The 24,372-nt window shown below is 36.3% G+C and overlaps 1 protein-coding gene across 2 annotated transcripts in view; it reads left to right on the plus strand.

Moving 5' to 3' along the window:
• Positions 1-16,475: 16,475 nt before the first annotated feature.
• The window catches only part of LOC124644820 (frequenin-1), a 165,917-nt gene continuing 158,020 nt past the window's right edge, over positions 16,476-24,372 (plus strand). For both annotated transcript variants that reach the window (XM_047184416.1, XM_047184417.1), the window contains exon 1: positions 16,476-16,690. The gene's annotated coding sequence lies outside the window, so the exon portion shown is untranslated. The remainder of the gene's footprint in view (positions 16,691-24,372) is intronic.

Genomic DNA, 24,372 nt, shown 5'->3' on the forward strand with positions numbered 1-24,372 from the left:
ATAGTTCGGCCATTCAGAGAATGCGTTTCTGACACGTCGCGATTGAACTGACGACGTAACTTTGCAATGGCGTTGCAGTTACGATAAAAATATTTTTGCTGGTTGTTTACCGTTTTAACAATTGAGGAGCATTAAAACAACATTATTATATCAATAATCAATGAATGTTATTACGTCGTCAGTTCAATCGCGACGTGTCAGGAACGCATTCTCTGAATGGCCGAACTATAGTAGCTGCACATATGTATTTGAAGAATTTAAGTTGTGCTTGTTTCATTTTAGGAGTCTTCAGGACCAAGAGCCCCACGCAAACGTGTGGCTAATTTCACGGCGGACGAAAAAGCTTTGTTAGCACAATTAGTTAAAAAGAGACCAATCGTTAACAGATGGCAAGTCAGTCGCCAAGAAACAAGCAACATGGGATAGTATAACACAGGAGTTCAATCAGGAATCAATCACCAACTTCCAGACTACGGGCTGCTTTGTGAAAGTTTAAGAATCGTCTAGTGGTCACGCTTGCGACCACTAGACCAATGAGGCAGTCAAATAAACTTTGTACTACATAATTGGCCTCTTGTTCAACAATTAAAAAAGTATTCCTCTTATTTTATGGATTTTTATTTATTAAAAATTATATTATGAGAACTGACTGGTGGGAGAACTCTAAGGATCGAGAGGTGTGGAAACAAAATGGGGAGGCCTTTGCCAAGCAGTGGGACAATAAGGGCTAAGAAAAAAATATATATATTATGAGAAAAACCTATTAACTATACAAGGTGTTGATTTGCATTTGTGCCATAGTTCAGGAGGAGGACATTCAATACGTAAATAATCGATTGGAATTACAGTAGATGGGAAATAACTAATATGCACTGCTTTTTTTGTCATTGTAATGTCGTGGTATTTCCGAAGTAATCCAATTTTATGAATGAAATTTATGAGTGATCGCTGCGTATGCTTTGTGTTTGCGTTTGTGTGAGGGTGCAGCACGGTTTTAACGCCAGTAACATACGCACCAAGTTTAAATAAGGTTAGACGACATTTACGGAATTCCGAAAAAAAAATTAAAGAAAAAAAATTACGTACCAATTTTTTTATTGATTTGGGTCGAGAATCATTAGCATAATTACCTCCTTGAATATGGCACGGATGCAAATCAACAGCTTGTAGATTGTCGCATCAAAAATCCATTGTTGTTGGTTGTGCTTGCACGCCTTTCACTCATCAGGACAACATCATCATTCTCAATATGAAGAAATTCCCAGTTCATTGGAACCAAATCATCAACCTGTGAAGAAATATTATGCGGTGTCGCACAAGCACATATAACAGCCACAACTGTATCCATCTTAATGCCTATGCCAAGTTGGAGACAAGGAAACCTTCTTTTCCTTGACTTTTTAAAATATTTTATTTTTATAACCTTAAAAGTAAATGTCTAAATCAATCATTAGAAAGTTAAGTAAAGGTTTTGCCGTACTTAACTTTAATCCCACCCAAAACAAAAATGTGAAAGACTGCCAAGTTCGATAATATGGGAATGCTTCGCCTATAAAAGAAGTGAGATCTGAATAAGTACCAAGTTCCATACACATACCTCAGTTAAAAATAATTACTTTTTAGTGATGTTACTTGGCAAGTTTTAATATAAAATTAAATACTTGATTGATGATTGACACCAGTCTAACCAAGGGGTATCGGGTTGCCCGGGTAACTGGGTTGAGGAGGTCAGATAGGCAGTCGCTTCTTGTAAAGCACTGGTACTTAGCTGAATCCGGTTAGACTGAAATCCGACCCAAACATGATTGGGAAAAGGCTCGGAGGATGATTATGTAAGTCGTGGTGGCCTTTTCGGTAAAGAACCAACCTCTCAAGTGCGCGGGTTCGATTCCAGATCAGGCAAGTACCAATGCAACTTTTCTAAGTTTGTATGTACTGTCTACCTAAGTTTACATATCTTGGACACCAATGACTGTGTTTCGGAGGGCACGTTAAACTGTAGGGTAGTCATAATTCAGTAAGTCGGTCCATGATCGTGCATGGGTAACAACAGAAGACAAAGAGACTGGCAACCAATCTTACCAAGGGGTATCGAGTTGCCCAGATTACTGGGGTAAGGAGATCAGATAGGCAATTACATCCGGTTAGACTGGAAGCCGACCGCTAGAGAGCTGGGAAAAGGCTAATAAGATCATATTGAATTATTTTAATGTACAAAGTAACGTATGAACGAAATGTGGATATTATTCTTATATTCGTATTGTCTATTTCATTCCGCAATGTACAGTATAAGGTGGAACTGCTAAATATAGTAACAAATGCAGACTCACAGCAGGTACTTAGTACATCGAAGACATATGTACATAGATTTTCCTTTAAACACTTAATCTGCATTAATTTTAAGTTTGTATTTTATCTGTATCTCAGAACGGACAAACAATAGAACAAAGCTGTCATAGTAAATGTTGATCCAGTTAAAAAGACCTATCCATCGATATGCATGACTTTGTTATTGGTGGGTTTTGTCATTATGCCCAATATCCAGTTGGTACAGTATAAGGTTGAAATGCTAAATAATAGTAACACTTATGGACCCTAACGGGCACAGCAGGTAGGACTCAGGAGACTTACACTTAGTGGAACTTAGTTTTTCCTCTAAAAACTTGAGATATCAATAGATTATTAAGTTAACTTCAGTTTAACTTTTGCACAGTTTTTGATCTATATCTCAGAATGGACAAACATTTCAGCAAAGCTGTCATAGTAAATGTTGTTCTACATAAAAAGGCCTATCCAATGATATGTATGATATCGCTATTGGTGGGGTATACCAGGTCCCATATATTTGTGCCCATTGTCCTTTCAAGTCAATACGACCATTGGAAGTGGTCTAGGTTTTTATTGAGTGAGTCAGTGAGTCAGTCAGTCAATCAGTGAGTGTATAGTACAAATAGCGATTTTCTGACGATAGAGATATTGAATCTCAAGACCTACAATAGGTATATTAATGAAATTTTGTATTTTAGATAAGTGAGGGGGTCTCAACAGATACTAGAAATTTGATATGCGTAAATAAAATAGATTTTGAGTTAAGGGGGGGTCGAATTTGGCCTGAAATGGTTCGTGTAATATAACCCACGGCCGGTATCGCTTTTTTTGCTCGAACTTGGCGGACACACTGCCGTGTGTCTAGAGGTAACGGATCATTAACTGTTTCTGAGAGTGAGCTTTTTTAAATCTATACTAATATTATAAAGCTGAAGAGTTTGTTTGTTTGTTTGTTTGTTTGAACGCGCTAATCTCAGGAACTACTGGTCCGTTTTGAAAATTTCTTTCAGTGTTAGTAGCCCATTTATCGAGGAAGGCTATAGGCTACTTTTTATCCCGGTACGGGAAGTAGTTCCCACGGGATGCGGGTGAAACCGCTGGCAGAAGCTAGTCTATACTAAGGAGCAACTTAAGTGACCATTAAACGACTCTAAGTGTGGCAGTAAGTATGCCATTATGTATTTGCAAATAATTTAATTTCAAAAAATACATGTCGATTTTCATTACAAAAGGACAATGCTATTCTTTGTATGGAAGTTGGGCTCAATGGTGATTGCCCACAATTACTGCATAGTGTACACTGTTCTATAGGCTTATATTAGTACCCAGACCAAAGTATTTCAAAATCTATCCCAGGAGTCCTGAGAAAAACTTGTTTGACTATTGTCAATGTTGTCTGTTCAATATTACGAAAAATATGTTTACGAACTCTTAACTATTCCACGTATACTAGGTACCTTAATTGAAATGAATTATATTAATTGACAACCACGAGGTGTTGTATACGACAATTTTTTTTTTACCAACTTTCAAAAATGGAGGAGGTTCTCAGTTCGTCTGTTTATGTTTGTACGCGCATAACTTCGTCGTTTACCAACCGTTTTAAACAATCATTTCATTTTCCAAAGGGCTTACTTCCCAAATGGTTCCTTTATCATCCGGACCAGAGTCTGATGATGGAAACATCAAAAAAATCGGGTACAACTCTCAAAAATTGAAGGCACATATCAAGTAAAAACTTGTCATTCGGGTATAATAATATGTCTCCGACGCCACAACACAGTGGCGGTTAAGAGCTGACCTGACGAAGACGACAGAGAGACGAGGGAACTCCTCAACGGTATCTACTAAGTACCTCGTGTTCGAGCTTATTTTATTCGTTTTGATAAGATTTTTCTAGTAGATAGCTCAATAGCGCAGGCGTCTTGGTCTTCTAGATTTTAACCGAGAATTCGAATGTATTGCGGTAATTGGCTTTTTTCGGGAAATTAGTGACGATCACGGACAGTCACTCACGGGTTAGTTCTTATTAGAATCCAATGCTTTTACAATTTATTTTAAAATCACAGTAAGTAAAAAAATAACCCATTCCAACATTTTCCACTACTGGATAGACAACCACATCCTGAACTTTGAGATTGACAATATATGCAAGAAAATGTTTATATAAGAAAAGTCTTGTCAGATTAATTTCGCTGGACCCCTGGGACCGATTTCAAAAATTTTTATTTGTGTTAAGAGTGAAGTGAGGATGCTGTTTCAACTACGCCCACTACTGGTTAAATGCCTAAGATTTATTAAAGTGACTATCTATGGAGAACATCTGAACCGGTTTTCCTCGGGACCCCTGGGAGCGATTTCAAAAATATTTGGGTTTCGTATTAAGAGTGAAATAAATAACCTATCTTGACCACTCCCAGTGCTCGGCAAATGCCTAAGACTTTGTAAAGTGACTTTCTATGGAGAACATTTGAACCGGTTTTCCTCGAGACCCCTGGGAGCGATTTCAAAAATATTTGGGTTTCGAATTAAGAGTGAAGTAAATAACCTATTTTGACCACTCCCAGTGCTGGGCAAGTATACCTAAGAGTTTGTAAAGTGACTATCTATGGAAAATATTTGAAACCGTTTTCCTCGGGACCCCAGGGTGCGATTCCAAAAATATTTTAATTTCGTGTTAAAAGTGAAGTAAACAACCTATTTCAACCACTCCCACTGCTGGGCAAATGGCTCAGGCTTTGTAAAGTGACTACTCATGTGGAATATAAGAACCGGTTTTCCTCGGGACTCCAGGGAGCGATTTCAAAATTTTTTTGCATTACGTGTTCAGAATGCACTAAGGAGCCCCCTGGAACTACTTCCACTGCTGGGCAAACTTTGAGCCCAGACCCTGGCATTGTCCTTTGAATGTTGGTAATGATCAGGATATCGGAAACGCCTAGCAGCCGAACGAAACCACTTCAACTTTTTAATATTGGCAGAGTATATGAATATACATTCTAAAATAAAATAAAAAAATATTATACGTAGTTCATGTGACTTAGCAACGACTATATGACCCGTGACCCCCTTCCCCGGGTGCAAAAGCTGGATCCGCCCCGGGTACCTGCATAACACATATCCAAAAAAAAATCTTAAAAATGTGCTATAGCCCCTTTCCCTGTTTTTAACCAAAATTCAGCACAAAGGGTTTTTACACATAAGTATACTAAATAAAGAACTTTAACTGTAATTTACAAAGGAAGAGTTTACAAAGAAGACCCAACATTCTGGTTATCAACAGTATAGAAAACGGAATATTTCTTCCTAAAAACTTGCAACTGGGAAACCAGATTTTCCAGGTTTCGCAAATGTTTACAAACCCGACAACAGAGAAATATTGATGAAAGCAAGTTTTTAAACAGACGAATGACTCCGAATGCGATTATTCCCAATGTCCACCACTTGTCTGGCCACCACTGGGGGACAGCGAGACAACTTTAAAACATTATTCTCGCTGTCCACCACTGGGGGACAGCGTCACAACTTTGTAAATTATTTCCATTCGCCACCACTGGTGGACAGCGACACGGATTTTTTAACATTCCCTATGAGCGCCGTAGGGGATAAAGGCACCATTCTTTTGATCCAATAGGCATGATGACAGTAATCAAAAATCATTAAAATAATATATTTATTAAATTAAACTTGAAGCTTGGTATATAAAACGCGCATTGTTTTCTTTATTAATAATGTGATTAATATGTATTTTTATAAAATAAAATTACGAAATAAGGCAATCCGCCATGATATCTTGAACACCAATCAGAGCTCGTGACGTCATTTCTCAAAACAACTCGCGCGAAAGCGCGCGAACGTCACATTTCGTTATTGTGAACTTCCACTGCGATCTTTGTTTTTAATTAATTAGTTGTTTATAACACGAGTTATGGAGCCCGGATTTATCAATGCAAACAGCGCTAATTTGCCTAGAATTGATATCATAATGCTGGGAAAGTTTTTGGCATCAAATAAAGATTTTTGTTCAGCTGAATTTAGAAATGTTAAAACTTCCATGTAAGTATACTAGTTTAATTAAAAAACAATGAGAGATGAAACCTAACCTCGAAATAGTTATTTACATTATAAACTATGCTAGAATCTAGAGAACTACGTAATAACTTACATCAAAGTGATCTTCACAAAAATAAAGTTGTACCCTGGGCAATATTGCTTTTGAATCTCGCCTTGCAAGTTTAAGCCGCTTGTTTCGTATTTTTGTAGGTATTGTGAGGAACGTACACAAATAACTGACCCCACAACACCTATGCCCTTTCGAATTCATATTTAATAACACAAAAAACTTAATTATCGCACGAGCGTTGTTCACTTGCGTCTTGTAATTTCAGTCGTGACGTCACAAGTGACACCATGACGCTGACAAGCGTTTTCGCGCCGGATTCAAAGTGGACAGAGAAAAATGCAATTATTTGATAAAAAATCTTCGCATTTTCTTAAAATTAATAATTTTTCATATAAAATAGACGTATACCTACATTATACAAAGGAATTTAAAAATTTGTCATCATGCCTATTCCCACTGGCCATCAATGTAAATTATTTTATCTAGAGACCATTTGGTTTTTATGCTGAAATTAGTTCCACTGAACTAATGGGACATTTTGTTCTACTATACAGAAGAAGTACAGTCGACGGCCTGGGTGACATCTCGCCGGGTCCGTGGTTATTTGTAGTTGTGATTTTTTTCAGAGCTCAAAATCGATAGCAGTCAGAATAACTTAGATTTTTTTTCATAACTTTCATCAAGAATCAACTGATTTTCTTTACAAAAGTACTAGGAGAGCAGAAATGAAAAGGAACTATATAGTGAGTTAGTTACTCTTTGTTGTTCGTCTAATTTTATAACACATCTGTGGTGGTGTTTAAAATCAGACATTGATAAATAAAAAGTTTGTATGTACTTTCTAAGCATATCTTGGACACCAATGACTGCGTTTCTGATGCCACGTTAAACTGTAGGTTCTGGCTGTCATTGAACATCCACGGCAATCGCTACGGGTAGTCAGAAGCCAGTAAGTCTGACAACCAGTCTTACCAAAGGGTATTGGAACCGTCTAACAAACGAAAGAAAAAGTATGTTTACAGCGATCAGTTTATTCAAGAAACCCAAATGGAACTTGTAAACGGCCAAATATCTGTAGGCCAATTTTTAGAAATTATGAGAAACTAATAAGTAGGTACTTTTTGTTTTTTGTTTAACTATGTGGTGTTTAAGGCTTTTGAGTAGTACCTACATTACGTTTAATTCAAGAAACCCAAATGGGTCTTGTAAAGGCCGATTTCTAGATTATTAAGAAAATTAAGTCGGTTAATTACCCACTTCACTAAAAAATAAGCAATCAAAGCTATATTATATTATACTAAGCAGTAGGATCATTTTTAACCGACTTCAAAAAAAAGGAGGAGGTTCTCAATTCGTTTTTTTTTATGTATGTTCACCGGTTATTCAAAGACGCCTGGACCGATTTGCAAATTATTTTTTTTTGTTTTATATGGTATACTTCACAGGTGGTCCCATTGTCATCAGGTCAGGATCTGATGATGGGAACCCAGAGAAATCGAGGGCAACTTTCGAAAGTTGTAGGCATACATAGGATAAAAATTTTACACTCAAGTGTATGCCTGATAGCACTATTCAACGATGAAGGTTTGTAGCTGACCTGATGACGGAGACCAGAGAAGGTCGAGGGAACTCGACAACTGAATACGTAAACTACCTCGTGTTTGGGCTTATACTATTCGTATTGACGAGACCTTTGCACTAATGCGGATAGTGACAACAACGCTTATCACTGAAAAGTCGTGGCGAAATAAACTTAGGTACATCCATTAGACACCGACTTCTAGGCCGATGCACCTAAAAATTGTTTTTTTTTTTTCTTTTTTGTGTTTTTGGAAGTCGGTTCTTTTTTTTGTAAAAAGTTTTTTTTTTAATACTTAAGTGAAACATTTAATAAAAGTTAATTGAAAAATATGACTATTATTTACCTACCATATAATTTAGAAATATTTAATAGTTTAGTTTTTTGGTTAGTTTAACTCACTAGTTCCTTTTCATTTCTGCTCTCCTAGTACTTTTGTAAAGAAAATCAGTTGATTCTTGATGAAAGTTATGAAAAAAAATCTAAGTTATTCTGACTGCTATCGATTTTGAGCTCTGAAAAAAATCACAACTACAAATAACCACGGACCCGGCGAGATGTCACCCAGGCCGTCGACTGTACTTCTTCTGTATAGTAGAACAAAATGTCCCATTAGTTCAGTGGAACTAATTTCAGCATAAAAACCAAATGGTCTCTAGATAAAATAATTACATTGATGGCCAGTGGGAATTGGATCAAAAGAATGGTGCCTTTATCCCCTACGGCGGTCATAGGGAATGTTAAAAAATCCGTGTCGCTGTCCACCAGTGGTGGCGAATGGAAATAATTTACAAAGTTGTGACGCTGTCCCCCAGTGGTGGACAGCGAGAATAATGTTTTAAAGTTGTCTCGCTGTTCCCCAGTGGTGGCCAGACAAGTGGTGGACGGACATTGGGAATAATCGCTCCGAATGCCGCTTATCCGACTGCATGATAATTTTTTACACGCAAAGTATTTAGTTTTTGTAAGGACACAAGGAGGTAACAAGGGAATGTAAATATTAATACATCCTGATCGATTTTGAGACCAAATGACTTGACACATTCAATGGCGGAATGCGGTATCACTTATTCCCATAAGAAATTACCTCTTTTTATTCACCCTCTTTGACTTTGAATTATATTTTTTTAATCCTTTCTTATCTGTACCCTAGGCCACATAAGGATTATTTCTTCCAAATTTCAAGTATCCTCGTCCAGTGATGTAGGCCGTGCGTTGATCCGTCAGACAGTCAGGACTAAGATTTCATATGAATAAATTACATAAAATAAAGCAATTATAACTTTTAAAATTATCCTTTGAATCTTTCACGACAAAAATGCATAAAAGCGAAACATTTTACATCCACTATCTTTTCATTTGTGTAGTTTTACAAGCCAGATTCGTTCTCCACCTTTTATTATGTAGCAGCTGCTACAACTAACAGATTTTATCTTTGATCGACATACCTGTAGTTGAAACGAAAGTAACAAAATTAGATCCTTTTAGTACTTTCGTTTCAACTATAGAGTACAGACAATAAATATTGTGTTAGGATACAATTGAGTAAAGATTTCTTATAAAACGTGTTTATAATAGATAAATAAATAATTACGCTTTTTATATTTTTTTATGGATAATTTTACTACGTAAGGAATACGACAATAAATAAGTAAGAATAATAATCCAATAGGTATGAATAATGAAATACACATCAAAATTAGGCGAAGACTATATAATCACAGAACCTTAAGACGACCCACTGACCGAAATAAGTTTAGTATCAAAATAAGATGGATTGGCTGGGAACCAATCTACTATCAATGCCAACAATTACGAGACCAATCATAAGCTGACTTTCCACGATACATCACGCTAAGGAATCCATCTGCCAAACGAAACCAGGACCGTTTACAAGAACCATAGTGATTTCACAAAACCCATTTTGTCGGAACGAATAAATACTTTCCAAATTATTCTATGGAAGCCAGGAAACAACAATGTCTACACTCGATTTCAATCCGATTAATATTTTGATCAATGAAAATGGACGGCATTTGTAAAATATTGCGTCTCTAACAGTTCTCCAATCTTTGGGCGCGCTAGCATAAGAATGAGTACGATTCACTTTTACACTGCTCTTTCTTTCTTTTATTAGTTGAAAACACTCACTTTTTACTTTATAAATATATATTATTTATAAACTAAAAAATCGTACAAGATATACGTTGCGGTCACCGTGGCATGGCAGTCATTTTTTTATTATTATTTTTAAGCGGCATAGACAATTGAGTTATATTCTCTTCGCATCATAACTGCCAGTGATATTTTAGACGGCGGAGGTTGTAATATTATGTACTTTGATTTTTATAGTCACGGGCACTCAAGTTAATAATATTTAACCGTTTTTTTAAGCTTTTGGATGGATAGAAATTTAAATGTATTTTTTAATAAATTGGAACTAGTGTAAATAAATGAATAATTTCTTATTACTTCTAAGTTCTAAGTCTTGCATTTACATTATAAATGATAATAATGTTGTTTTCTGTTGACGTAATTTATAAGATAAAGAAGCATCACTTGAAAGTGCGTGTTTCGACGAACCTAGAATATGGGATATCGAGCAACAATTACTCCACGCAGAACATATTATACATCGTTAACCGCTAGATCGCTAATACATACGTCTGTGGAAATCAGTTCAAAATAATCGGTCCGTAACATATTAGTGATTAGTTTCAAGTGATGAGTGCATGACGCCGGCTAAGGACGACGGCCTGGCTTCCATTTTGTGTTAAAACTGAACGACGGACAGTGTTTTTAATCAATGTTTACTTTCATTGTTTCCAACTAATTTTGGGCAATGATAAGGTGAATTAACCTTGAGGTTTATTATCTGTAATGTAAGTAGCTAACCACTTATTTATAATTAGGTACAAACGGAGTTATTGAGAAATCATACAATATAATTTAAATGTAATATATAAATATTAACTAGGACAAATCGATCATATACGCTTTGATCTTGATATAATAGCCACTGAAGTATCAGGAAATTAGCTAACTTCCTCAATAAAAAAAATCTACGGTACGCGGAAATGTGTGCAGTGACCGTTTTTGGTGCAATTGACAGTTGTTGTCAGTCACTCCTAAGCTCGATGCTCCAAACCATCTCCAAACAACGTCATTTTCCTTTCCCTTGAAAACTGACAGCTGTCAAATGCACAAAACAATTTGCACCCCTCTACACAGCTTCTATTAATTTTGACCGGTTGTTATATCAGCCGTTTAGGAAATGACGAGGGTTACGCCATCTCGGCCGATAATTTTGAACCGAAGGGTTTATGTCCGCGAACGTAAGTCCGATAGACGCGGCGCTAGTGTGTCGTTGCTTAGATGCAGAAATAAATAGGTCCACAATTTTCTGTCGGACTTGAGTCGTGGCGCGGAATTTCCAACCATTTGCACTAGATGGCAATTCCCATCTGAAAGAACAGCACGATTGATAGATGGCGCTCGTGGTTTGGCAAGAACTCATAAGTATCTTTGAATCCTAAACGGTACTAGTTTTGACGCCCGCGAGGAGGCTTATATTAAAAAATAATATATCTAAGAAAAACTCAGTAACAAAAAAAATGTAATATGTTTAACCCCGAAAAAATGAATTTAATTATATGTAAAGAATATGAAGCTTATCACTTATCAGTTATGTTAGCATCCATAACACGAGCTAAAAAAATAGCTAACCACGGGGCTAACCGATCGTGTGTGTTCAAAATCAAAATGTTTTTATTTCAAATAGGCCTTTGCAGGCTCCTCTGAAAAGTCACACTATTTGTACGGTTCCAGGGTAAAAACTTGACACTAACACTTGTCTGATAACACTATGCAATATAGAAGGCTTAGAGCTGACCTGATGATGGAGACCAGAGAAGGTCGAGGGAACTCGACAACTGAATACAAGCTATTGATTTGCATCCGTGCCATATTCAAGGACGTAATTATGCTACTGATTCTCGACCCAAATCAACAAAAAAATTGGTAAGTATTTTTTTTATTTTTTTATTCCGACAATGTCATCTAGCCGTATTTAAACTTGGCGCGTGGGTTACTGGCCTTGAAACCGTGCTGCGCCCTCACACAAACGCAAACACAAAGCATACGCAACAATTATTCATAAATTTCATTCATAAAATTGGATAACTTCTGAAATACTACGACATTACAATTACAAAAAAAGCCGTGCGTATTAGCAATTTCCCGTCTACTGTAATTCCAATAGATTATTATTTACGTATTTTATGTCCTCCTCCTGAAGTATGGCACAAATGCAAATCAACACCTTGTATTATGTAAACTACCTCGTGTTTGGGCTTATAATATTTGTCTTGATGAAAACCTTCCACATATGGTGATAGTGACAACTATGCTTGTCACTGAAAAGCTAAAAATTAAAAACTTTTTACAAAAAAATAAAATCGACTCCCAAAAACACTGAAAAGCAAAAAAAAACTATTCTTAGGTGCATCGGCCTAGCAGTCGGTGGCGAAATAAACTTAGGTACATCCATTACTAACAGCTTTACATTAGTACACTAGCGGATTGTCGTTCGGTTTTTCAGTACGAGTGATGTAGCCCAGTGATGTAATCACATGATTTTTAGGTGGTTATTTATGTAAATATTGTAAATGTTTGTTAATTGTAATATACTTTTTTAACACATGTAAATAAGCAAGTAACAGGCGAGCTCTGATACACGTCCATTCAGAACAGGATGATTCTACCTTGATTCAGAATTAAAAATTTCCGTTTGTGTGCGGCGGCCGAACCAAATTGTTCCGTTCTGAATTTAATTTCTGAAGAAACCCTAGCGCACGGAATACAAATCGAAACGAATGTCAGATTTATGTCCTTTCGGAAAAAGTATAAGATCGTGTGCGCCTTTGTGAACGTTTTATACGAAAAAAGAGTATTTCGGTTTTTGAATCTGAATTCCTGATCAGGAAACCTAAACCGGGGACCGAATGTGTGCGACCGACCTAAAAATTGCAAACAATTAACAACTACTTACCGATCAAAACGATGACACATGAAAGGTACTTGCTCTTCTCAATGTACCTATAGCTAGAAAAAAAACCAAGAGGTAATTCTGCTTGTGTGAAAGCGCTTTTAGGACAGAGTTCTGCCCACTTCTCACAAAAGAGATTATTCGGATAACTTAAAACATTCGCACAAACATACACATATTTAATATTTTAGGTACATGGAGTAATTAAGTTAAAAACGTATAAAACCCACGACACATAATTCCAAATTTCCTTTAACAAGTAATTGAAAATTAGGTTTAAGTTTATTATTAATAACTTCTAAAGGGAATAAGTTTTTTTTAATACTTTTTATAAGTAGGTACATAGTTGATTTAATTAAAAAAACACTTTATATTATCAATAATTTACATACAACATAATAAATCCGTTCAATTATTTTCGCCGCATCACGCTTTAGAGGAGCCACAGATTACTATAGTTACTGCGTGTTGTACTTCGTAATTAGTATTCGTTCTCTCTAACATGTACCGCAAAGCAGTTTACCGTACCTAAAGCTTCTCACAACGTACTCGATTACCGACAAATTCGATCAATTTACTCATTAAGCTTCAATGTTGGCGATACCTTTTAGTATTTCGTTAGAGTACAAACGTTTAAAAGCACGAGTGATACTACCTTTTGTTTTGCGAGATATACTACATATATTATATAGTGACAAAGTTGGTTAAAGAAAGCAGACATGCCCTTTTGCTCCATAGACCAAAAGTGATCAACTAAGTTATTTAAAAATAAGATCTTTACATAGATATAATTAAAAAAATGACAGATAAATATAATACCGATTTAATTCATAGGCTAGTTCAGTTAGTAGTAGTTAGTTTTCGGAAATATAAAGACTGTTTCAGAATCGACCTTAAGTCTATGAGTCTAGACTTAAGGTCGATTCTGAAACAATCCTATAATTCTCTGCTACGTAAACAAATTACGTATGAATTGTGTAACTTAGTGTGTCTGGTTTGCTGTTTAATCAATAACTGGGACAATTTTAGCACAATAAACACGTGCTTCAGTGATCGCGAAAAGAGAATATGGGAACGAACTCTCAATGATATTGCAGGAATCTTAGTATGATAATTCCAAGAACATGCAAGACTTATAAATGACTCATTGCGAAATCCGTAAAATTGATGGAAAAACTTTACTGACGAGCAGAGTGCCTGAAAATTTTATAGTGATATTGAACTGATAAAAGGTGACGGACAATCCGGAGAAAAATGCCCTTTATCAAGATTGCAAAAATGGCATGAATACTAAATATTAACTGTCTTACTACAAAAGCTTTTAAACGTCAGTTTATGCCTTGTCTAAAAAAATGTCAAATTATGACGTTGACATATGGTTCATTTTGCAGCCAAAATTTTATTAGACAAGTGTAAAACAGGGTTTAAAGTTTTTGTAGTAAGGCCCTAATGGTTTAAGACCTAACACATATTGTAAGAAATTTATATTCTTGACATAATAAGTTATTTCAAAGTGAAAATATCCACACACTACCTCGACCAGTGTGTTAGGCAAAACCGACCTTATTGAGCGTCAACGTGAGAACAATTAAGTAACCATCAAAACAATAACATATGAATAAAGGGCTGTGACACTGAAAAACTAGTAATATACCACTTGGAACAAAAATTTATAAAGATTACAAAGTGGCAGCCAAACTTCTGGGCACGTTTCCGGAGTACAGTGATGCGGTGGAATACTTCGACGCCCAATTGATGTTCTTTTATGTACGCTTTGATTTTAATTTTAGTATATACATGGTATTTTAGTTGGGTTTAGGTTTTATTTGGAATCCTTTCATTTTGTATAACGTAACCGCAGGATACCCCTACATCAAAGTCACGTTATTCAAAGTTATTTGTCCGTGTAAATATTATTTAATATGCTTCCACAGAGTTGCAATATTCGTCTGCTTGTCTACTCGTATTTTGATAAGAAAATAACTCATTTTGCTTGTACTTAACGTAATACACATACAAAATTATGTCTTTTACGGTTTTATGACTATAACATTAAAATATGTATATATTTTTTTAAAGTCAATTTAAATAGGTAATATGATTATCCACATAACGTAAAGTGATTTGAAGAAATACAGATTCATAACATTAAATATGTGTCGAACCTTTTAAAGAAACTCACAACGCTAAGCGCCGACCTTTGTTTAGACAGCTTTCTCCATATTCCTAACACGTAGCTAAAAACCACTAACAACATAACATACCTACAAAAAAATCTAAATTAAATTTCGTTTATTGAAACTTGGCTGCAAAATAGCACTTTTCGAACGTCAGAAATTTACAAAAGAGCCCCCAAAATGCCCACCCTTCACCACTTCCTATGTGTTTTTGCTGGGAAGAAGAATTGGCGCAACAAACTCCCCAGCAACACATGTCTGTCTGTAGGTTAGAAGAACCTTTCAACAAATTATTACAAATATCTTGCTTTTTTTAAGTACAGGTTTGCAATCAGGAAGGAATACGAATCAAATATTTAATTTACGTAGCGACTGGCTATCACACCGTTACAAGGCTGTGATTGCGTATAGCTCGAAGTGAGGGCTCTAGAAAGGCGAACCGAGCTCTAAGTATTAAAAAGTCGTTAAAAAAATCTTCTGTTTACGTTTTGCAATGTATTTCCTTCATCTAGTCTACCGACCAGTATGAGAAAGATATTTCAGTTCTGAATAATACCAATAATAGAATATAGTTAATAAAAATATCACATTTGAAAAGATAAATGTAAACATAAACATAGTGATTTAAAAAAGAAAATATTACTTTTAAAAATAAATATCAAATATGTCAAGGCTCATAGGTTAGAATAATTTTTGTAAAGCGGTACCTATGGGATCCATATAAACTGTAATAAAGGTGATTTTCCCCCGGTAAAGGACATTAATTAATAATACTTTTATTACGACACTGCGGGTAAAGGGTCTGCCATCCCATAAAATATCGTTACGTACGAATTGGAATGAACTGTCATAGTTACTCGAGAAATATGACGGTGCGTTCGTAGTACGTTATAAAACTGCGGGTAGAATGTAGAGATCGCCACTTATTCGGAAGAAGGGCCGGCGGCAGTGATGTATGCGTCGCCCGAACCCCGCAGGCAGCAGCACGTAGGACCGGCGCGCGCGTCCGTACCGCCAGCCGAGATGCGGCGCCGAGCGACCACGGCGCATGTGCGGGAGGCTTTATGTAACCGCGGGCCGATCTGAAAGCAAGCGCGATCCATGAACTAACGTCCGTTAGGAAACTTTACTCATTCATCTTTTCCCTAAAAGCGGGGTGAGCGGGGCCGGGCCGCGCTGCGCTACGCCGCGCGTGTTACATAACCGTGGCGGAGGGCGACGCCGATTCCAAGTTGAGCCGCCCTGGAGAGCGGACCTGCCCGCGCACCCTCGCCGCAGTCGCACTCACCCCGCGAGCGTGCCAGTGCCGCCGCCGGCGATACCTCCCGCGCTACCAAACTCCTCCGACTCCGATATCTTTGTTCTCGACACTTTCTCAAGTCTACATCCTAAACTTTAATAGCCGGTTGTTTGCTGCAAACTTCTCAGCGAAGGCGGTAAGCCATTTGTTTACTTACAATCATTTGTAACTTGTTTGTTGTCTCATCAGCTCTGCATCATCTTACGTTATATAACATTTTGAATTCGCTTTTGTCGCTCTCATATTAGATTCATCTTGTTTAGGTTTCAGCTGGCGCCAAAAACATATACCAACTTAATTAAAACATTATTATATGATCAAACATTATGAAAGTTAACTTTTAATTGAAATTGGTAAACACTAAAATAGTGAATTAAGGTGGTATATACTTAATTATTCAGCAGTTTTAATGCAGTTTAAAGTGAAAAGAAATGTTTTAAGGAGCCTGGCGAAAAATCCTTTAATACTACATTTGTGTTTAAAATAAATATTTTATGATATTTTTTCAAAAAACCATTCGCGAATTAATACTTGATTAGCATCGTCGGAAGTCAAATTAAAACTAAATATTTGTAAAAGTTAATGGTGGTCGCGGTCTACAGAGTTCCGTAGCGCGTAGTACGAGTATATTCGTAGAGGTCTAATAAAGCGGCCATAATTTTTGCGTGGCTCCGCTACGGAGGCGGCTCGTGATTAATGCTCCGCTGCGAGCCTGTCGACTGCTCACTGATCTATCTCCGACATATTATCTCGTAAAGGCAACAGTTATTGTTTGCTAGATACAACCCCCCCATTGTGTAGCCTCCTCGATGCATATAACATGTAGGGCGTTACAGTATTGTTATCCTAACGTCTTAGAAAATTCTTCTTCTTTATTTATTTCTACCAACAACATAAAAAATCCTCAATATTTATTGTAAAAAGGCAACAAGACACTTCAAAATAATATAAGAGAAAAATATGTTTATGAAAGTCTACTAAAATTTACTCTGCCACCAAGGAATTCTTTGGAAAAATAACACCGACAGATAAAACTGAAAAGAAAAATGCTATATATTTTTGTTACGTCCGCCGCCTAAAATGTTAACGAAAGAAAAATTTATTAATCTCTATCGTTTGTCTGGATAATACTCGTACAACTTAGTTAATTATATTCTGAGTGCGTATAGCCTGATCTCATTTTACAAATTTCGATTATAAACTTCGTACAATCCGACTGTTTCTGTTTTATTTGGAATAGCCAAAGAATTTTAATTCTGGGCACAGATGTTTTCGTTGCAGAAAGTAAAGTCGCAAGTAAAATTTAAGGCCGGTTTTGTAGTCTGTATACATTCAATGCTGATCCGAGGCGTTGCGTTCCATTTCAATATAATGTTCCTCTATTTTACAGTAACAATGCTACTTGTGCGGTCTTTGTCAAACTGCCAGTCGGAACGTTTAAGCGGACGGTAGTACCTACATTCTGACTTACTGAAAATAAATAAATAATGATTAATCTTTATTGTAAGTTTATAGTTAATGAAATAACTGATTAAGTTTTGACCATAGATATTTGTGATTGATATTTTATATTTTTAATAATCACGCGTCAAAACCGGATAATACTTTCATGGATTACGTTCCTATATAACTTAAGTCTACGGTTCATAGAACTGTTTCTTCTATTTATTGCGCAAGTTATTGCAAAAATTACCTTTATTGAACTAATCGGAATGTCAGTGGCCATAAACAGCAGAATTTTTTCAAAATGCCGCTAGTAGGTAAAAAATTTAGTCAACTTGGCAGCCAAATACAATTTTTGAAATACAGAATACAGTTAATGACTTATCGTCTACAATTTACATTACCTTCGATGTATCGTTGGAGGTAAAATTATTCTTTTCTCCATTAGTGGTTTGACAATCGTCATTTGTGTATTGCATGCGTACCTCAAATGACGCGACCTTGGGCAGCAGACCTTAAGCTTAACAAACAAGAAATGGTAGACTACAGATGTTTATCACGTTAATCCATCATATTGTGACAGAAACATGGCGATATGCTCATAATACGGTGTTGTTTACGCAAATGAAATATTCTAGTTACTGCGATAAATATGCTTTTAGTTATCAAATGATATCTGATCAGCAACCGTAAGTGAAGAGCTTCGATTTTCAGTTATCAGCGTTAAACATGTAGGTATTCACTTTTCTGTATTACCACGGTTTATTGAATTTAGCTAGTCTTTGTTCTCTTATGAGACATTAAAACAGAAGCAGTGAAATAACACACAAAACAAAGTAGACGTTATGCGCTCCGGACTCGGAAGACATTGCAGTTTATGTAAAAAACATTAACTTTTATTTAGTTACTAGTTTCCAAAGAGAGTATACAGTTTAGTCACAAAAGTGAACTTTAGGGTCTTTACTTGCACCGTCTAAAGAATGAACTTCCAAAAATATATAAACAATATAATACCTTTCAAATTACAAGCAGTTTTGGGTCATTTGTGAAAACGCACGGAAACATTTACCGCGTCAAATGGGTTCCATTTCAAAGAAATATTTTTATATTTTATCTGTCTGGCACAATAGCCTATACATTGTTGGTATGTTTCGGCGAGCCTTCCTGTTTCATTCCATTTGTTGAGCACCACTTGAAATCCAGGCTTGACTCCGATACCACTCGTGAACCGCAAAACACACGTGTATGATATTGTGTGGAAAACTAATATTATCACTCAAATGGCTGTAACCACAACGATATTACGCAGATTTGACGGTAGCTTAGGCTAGGTTTGGCACAGAGCGACCACAGCCTGACCACTGCAGCCCACGCAAAACTTATAAAGTCCCCTTTCATACGGAAATGAACTTGGTTCAGTCGCAGTCCACCTTTATTTATGCAGCTTTTGAGATTGTGCTTCATGGTGTTGATGTAAACGGAAATTGCGGGTCATGTCCAACCCTGACAGCAGACGCTTCAAATCTGTAACTGTTGACTGTTGTGTTGACTCAAAGGATTTTATTTATTCTATTTGGAAATTCAGGACCGCAACAGATTCGCTTAAAGTAATTACGCGCTACATGGGTTTCTAAAATGGGAAAGGGCTCATGGCAAAAATGACTCACGTATAAAAGTTCCCAATTTAAATTACTTTAAAAAAATCTTGTCAATTCCGTTAATTACTTGGTACATTAGCGGCAAAGGACGACGTTTGCAAGGATAGCCTCGTAATTTTACTGGTACCCAGTGTCGGTCGGGTAGTTTAAGACGTCTGGCATGAATATAAGCAGTTTACGACTCGCCAAACTATACCAGACATTTATAGGCGAGAGGGAAATACTTGCGTGTGTGAGTTACATCCCACAGGAAAGAAGCCTAATGAATATTTACTGAAAGTTTTGCGTCCAGAGGGCAGTAAATTGCATTCCCTTCTTGACTAAACTGGGGCTTTACATTAGAATATCAAACTTAAACAATGTGTGGGTAGTATTGTGATACTACTGTTTGGGGACTCATGATTTGAGGTTTTGATAACTTCTGGGAATATGGTTCAAGCCAAGTTGAACAAAATCCATTATTTATGTAAGAAGATATATTAAATTGTGCGAAACGGTTAGTGTGGGCGACAAGCGGTCCGCGTCGGTTCACTTCAAGCTTATCACTCGGGTGGAAGTAATGCCTCATGAGGTCTCTTCACGAGTGTGAGAGTGTATGAGTTGCGAAATCTGAACCGAACTAAACTATTATCCTTTCAATCGAAAGAATCGATAACTTGAGTTGTCTATAGCGTGAACAAGGACTTATTTCAGTTTACCGTCAAATTCCTGGTGCTTTGATTAAAACGAATTATTTGAATAACAAAATTGCAGCTTTTCAAGTGTAAAAGTGAATCTGGAAAATGAAGTCTATTGAATTTTAATAAAATAAGCTGAATATTAAGCGACTAACGTTCAAAACTGTCGAAGTGGAAAGCCAGCGATCAAGAATGCATAGTTGAACGGTTGAATGTTGTCATCTATTTGATATTAATTGGATAGATGACCTTCATGGGTAGATGCAGCACGACAATTAGAGACTACGGAATCTTCTCCACTGCGAAATGAATAATGCATTTCCATGAAATGTTACCGCTGCTCCAAATATTTAGGTGAGGTCTGTGTAAACCTCTAGGACGACACAAATTACGAAGTAGAGTGCAAACTGTGTACACCGAGTGGAAGGAATGCCTTTTAAGTTAGAGGAATGTCTGTTCGCAACGTACTACATCGAATGCCACGGTCACACGTTCGTAGTACACGGATCTTATTCTGGGGATTACTTCAAACTGTGTCTATTTTAATATCGGATAAAATATGGAATATGGTATAACGTTCCATACCGATTCCAATATCCGCCCCGGGTGGCATTGCGGATGACAGCAACATAGAAGACACTAAATACAGATATTTCACCGAGTCTTGCGGCTAACCCAATAAAATTTTGTTTAGAAATGGCTTATTAGATGAAATATGATGCGACTCAAATGTATGTAAATTCAACAGACTGATTAAAACCTCTGGACTATATAATACGGGGATATTTCATAATTATTTGAGCTGTGAGTTCGTTTTTGCCATATTGCGAGGAGGTCTCGGTCCTTCTTTCCTAGTCTTATTTTAATCATGAAATTAGTACTTAGTTATAGTAGATGTTTGTCCAGTTATTACTTGGAGTTTGGTTTTCGACCAGACAAATAATTGAGCGGAAAGCGGAAACAATTTTAATTTTAAATATACCTATTTAGTCATGACCACACATAAAAATATAGTGTGTGAAATATAACCACAGGAACTTAGCTCGACTGTCCACTGGACTGTCCTTTTCTTTTTTACTTTCTGCTACATTTTGCTTTAACTTTTAAATGTAACTTAATCTATTTTGCAAAACGAAGAATTTACGAAACAAATTCTCTCATTAAAAATGCGCGCTGTTGTGTGAATATGGATAAGCTTGGTTTTAGGACAAAACTTTTTCTAAACGACTTGTCGTCCTTTGTAGACAAGTAGCTTCTGGATATTTTTATTAGTGATGTAGTCCGGTAGCCATTTATCGTGATAATGGTCGTTCGATATGAATAGCATCTAATTTATAGCAGGCTACACTGTTCAGGATGCAATAAATCTTCAGATACCAAGCTTGTTTTTGCATATTGATTGTGATTATGCAAATAGGCAAGAACAACAGAGCGCTGTGTAAAACAAGAAAATAAATAATTTCAGCCGATTGTGAACTCAAACCCACAGATTTCCAGGACACATAGAATACTTAAATAACATTGTCGTTTTCCTGAGTTGACGTCGGTTAGATTCAATTTGCTGTTTGTTGATGTCGTGCCGCGGTGGAAAAATGTGCCCATACGAGCGGGTGTTTCATTTTTTATCTATTTTTATTCAACCGTGTCTGAATGACGTGAAATATTGGAAAGGATTGTTCCTTTTTCTAAAAGAGGCAGACATTGTTTTCTGTATTTGCTTTTCGGGTTCTTTTTATATAACTATCTGTTCCACGCAGGGATATCTTGAAACAATCAGCTATACCGGCAAGTTGACCATAGTTCAGTCAAAGGGATATTAAATTGAATTGCCATTTCTACTATTTGGCTATGACAAATACATACGCAAACCAAACGATGCTCTCAACTCATTTTGTTTGGTATTTACTGAATACATATGTACATATCTAGTTGCTTTGTATATTTGTGTATGCATTTATTTAAGAGTCAGCAAAACCCTAAATAAATATTTCAATTGGGCTAGAATTTCCGTTAGGTGATTATTTCACTACTTAGTAACTTTGTTTATTTGGCTTCGAATAATTTTAAATTAGATAAATGTAGGTATGTTTCACGTACCTATTACTTATCTTTGTCCGCTCTGCTAGCCATTGTCCGCAGAGTTCAATTTAGAAATGAGAATACTTTGCTGCATTCAATTCCTGATAACCTCTTAGGTTATCCGAACAAAAATATTGAAGCAGTGGCACAGGGATATTTTTAGCCAAAGTAGGTATTGTGTACTTGCATTGTTATGTATTAATTCCTGATATGGTACTTATACGACAATTTGTTCTTTGAATTTATGATACAGTAAATAATATATTTTTCTTGGTAATGCGAGCATTACCCAGTAGAAGTTAATAATTTATCAATGAAACACCAAATAATCAATATAACTGAATTAAATATTATCTTGCCAATGCAGTTATGCAGAATGCTATTGACGTTAAAAAAATTTTTCACCTTTGATGTTGCCTAGGCTGACCTTAGTAAATACGCAAATAGAGACTTTTAAGGCTCTCCTCGTGCATACAACTCTGCTCCGTGCCTTGCTGGCCTTTGCCCAGGTATACTGTTAACGCACGTTCGCCCAGTGGCTCATACATCTCGACTTCAGACGAACGGCGATCGTGCCGTGCCCGTGAGCATCTGAAAAGGGCCTTAGAATTGATTCGTAAATTACATGGTGAGGAACCTTCAAAATGACCGGAGCGAACGCAAATTGACTATTGTATAATTGTCGATTCAAACACGGGCGATCTTCCAACGCCAGAATCCAAAACTTGTTTAAGAACGTTACTATTTTCAGAGACACATAGGCCAGTCTAAGTGATGTGACGTGATTTTTATGGAAAAAACTGTGTTATTCTTACACAGCTCCAAAATTGTAATCCTTGCGCAATTTAAGGTAAATTGACATAAAGTGTAACGTCAGTTCTTAAACTTATTAAAGAGGTGTCCTATAGTTATTGTATGCCTGATAGTAACAAACGGTCCTGACTTACAAGCTAGGTGAACTTAATAGTACTTAGAGCTGTAATTTAGATTTACTTATTTGCTACATTAAGCCCAAGTTTCAATGATTTAGTGAATTAAAAAAATATTGGTACAAAAAGTTTTCATATCATATCGTTTTGTATTTATGCAGTCATCGTTTAAAAAAATATTACTACATATTTCTATAGAAGGAAATGGATTAAGAGCAACGGTATTGAAATTTCAACTGACAGTTACTAACTTTTTTCCGATGCATAAATACGGCTTTATCGTTTGAAAGTTTGTACGTGAACCTTTTCACACGTGAACGCTATAAAGTACTGCCTAATTTCGCCTATTTCTGTACCGAGTCCAGGCACGCACATACTAATGTAAGTATAATGGTAATGTAAACGTTATTTGAATAGTACATAAACAGCTGTAGATACTGAAATGAAGGCCTATTGTGGAATGTTTGACGGTTGCATCTCGTGTTGACATGCTCAAAACGGGCAACGTCGCGATTAAAGGTGAGTTGTGAATTCAAAACTCAAAATGCATACTTAATATCATCATGCATTTGTGACGCGTGATGGCTGATCATTGGATACAGTTTTATTTAATGAAAATGCAAATACCTGAACAATCGTAGAATTCATTGCATTAAATCCAGGCTCAGTTAAAAATAAAGCTTACAGACAGCTGTCAGTTGCAACATACAAAATATCTTCCTTTCCGACTGTTTTTTCGATATTTGTTTCAGAGATCAAATTTTAATAGGCCTGTCGAAGTTTTGATGGAATTGTCGAAATTCTATTTCGAGTGCTGCATTTCTTTTTACAAAAACTTTACTGACAATCAAACAGCTTAACTAAAGCTGCATTTTATGTAGGACTGCAAAATAATGAGCCCGTTGTTTGTAGACATAATATAATGGTCTCTGTCGTGAAGCAACTTTCAAGGAGTGCTATTAACCTCTATTAATTCAATAAATATTGACGATGATTGACGTTGGCTTTGCATACAAAAATATGTGTTTTCAC

This window comes from Helicoverpa zea, chromosome 31 (genome assembly GCF_022581195.2).
Source record: "Helicoverpa zea isolate HzStark_Cry1AcR chromosome 31, ilHelZeax1.1, whole genome shotgun sequence".
NCBI lineage: Eukaryota > Metazoa > Arthropoda > Insecta > Lepidoptera > Noctuidae > Helicoverpa > Helicoverpa zea.